Here is a 1,634-nt window from a genome sequence, read left to right on the forward strand (position 1 = left end):
ACTTGTCTTGGATTGTTGTATGTTCTTTCTCTATAATATCTAGGCTGTCTTCAATCCCTGAGATTCGATCTTCTGCATGGTCTAACCTGCTGTCAAGACTCTCTACTTTGTTTTTTTATCTCTTTCCGTCAATTTGGTCAGCTTTGATGGCTTCAAGTTCTTTGTTGAAGCTCTGTTTTAGGTCTTGTATGAATTTCTTTACTTCCTTAATTTGGTGTTCAGTGTTTGTTCTCAAATCACTTAGTTGATTGGTTATGGTTTCTTTGGACTCCCATTCCTTCTGTTGGGTTCCATTCAACATTCCCTTTGTGGTCTTCCTGACTTCCTTCAGCTCTTTGTTAATGGATTTCATGAATGCCTTTAATGATTTTTGTGTATTCTCTACCTTGTCTCTCAATTCCTGAATTACTCTTTGATTAGCTTCCTCCCATTTGTTGTATTCCTGCAGTTCTCTTTCCTCCCGTTCTTGGGATTCCTGCAGTTCTCTTTCAGTGTTCTCAGCTTGCTCGCGCCATTCCTCCTTTTCTCTTTGAGTATTCTCAAGTTGTTCACGCAAATCCTGTATCAGTTTTTTAGGAGCTTCCTCACGCTTATGGTATTCCTGTATAAACTTTTGGGATGCCTCCTCTCTCTCCCTATCATGCTCATACAGAGTCCTTTGTAAGTTGTCAAACTTCTCATTTATCATGGTTGCCACCAGTGTTTGTAGAGCTATTTGGGAACTCTCCTCTGGATTGTTCATTATCTGATCTGACTCCTGATTATCAAGATTGGGAGTTGAGATACACGGATTTGCCATTTTTCTTGTGTTTTTCCGGCTTACTCTGCCCATTTGAGATGAAAATAGCACCAGTTTTGTTCTATAACAATATCTTAAGGCCACCATCAACCAACGTTTGCATTTGTACAGTCAATAGGCTACAGATACAATTGAGTTCAACAGATACATCTATTCAACATCAAACAACTGTATGTTAATGGGCTTCTAACCGCAGAGAAGAATTTGGAAAACCAGGAATGTTTATGGTTAGGGAGAGATGTGGGTAAAAAATAGGAATAGATTGGTGTGGGGAGGCACCGGGAGAGTTAACTATATCCTAATCTCAATGCAGGAAATAGGTTGGGTAGGATGCAAGTAGAGAGAGAGGAAAAAAGAAGAAAGGGAAAGGGAAATGAAAAGAGACCAGAAAAAAAATAGAAACGTAAAAATTAATATAGTTGTGGAGATTGAAAGACCATCTATTTAGAGAGGAATGTGAATATATTGAGAAAACAGGAGGGAGATAGAGGAGATGTGATAAACTTAAAAAAATGCTTAACATCTTATATAGGTATAAAGAGGTAGTACTGCTCTTAAGGAATTTGAGTCTCAGAGGTTTTGGATTGAGTAATAAATTTTTGGATTAAGTGTGTACACAATGGGGGAGAGGGTTTACTAGTTAACTAGGGTTTATCTGAGGATGTGCAGGACAAGAGTTAAGTCACATACAGAAGAACAAAAGATAGGAAAAGGTGAAAAGGTTAAGAAAGGGAGAAAAAAAAAGATCAGAACTTCAGTAGAGCTAGCCAAAATACAAAAAGATAATTAAGAAAGAAAGAAAAAGAGAAAGAAGACAAGAAAAGAAAGGAAAACG

The sequence above is a fragment of the Dipodomys ordii genome, unplaced genomic scaffold, assembly GCF_000151885.1.
Source record: "Dipodomys ordii isolate 6190 unplaced genomic scaffold, Dord_2.0 Scaffold229, whole genome shotgun sequence".
NCBI classification, from domain to species: Eukaryota; Metazoa; Chordata; class Mammalia; order Rodentia; family Heteromyidae; genus Dipodomys; species Dipodomys ordii.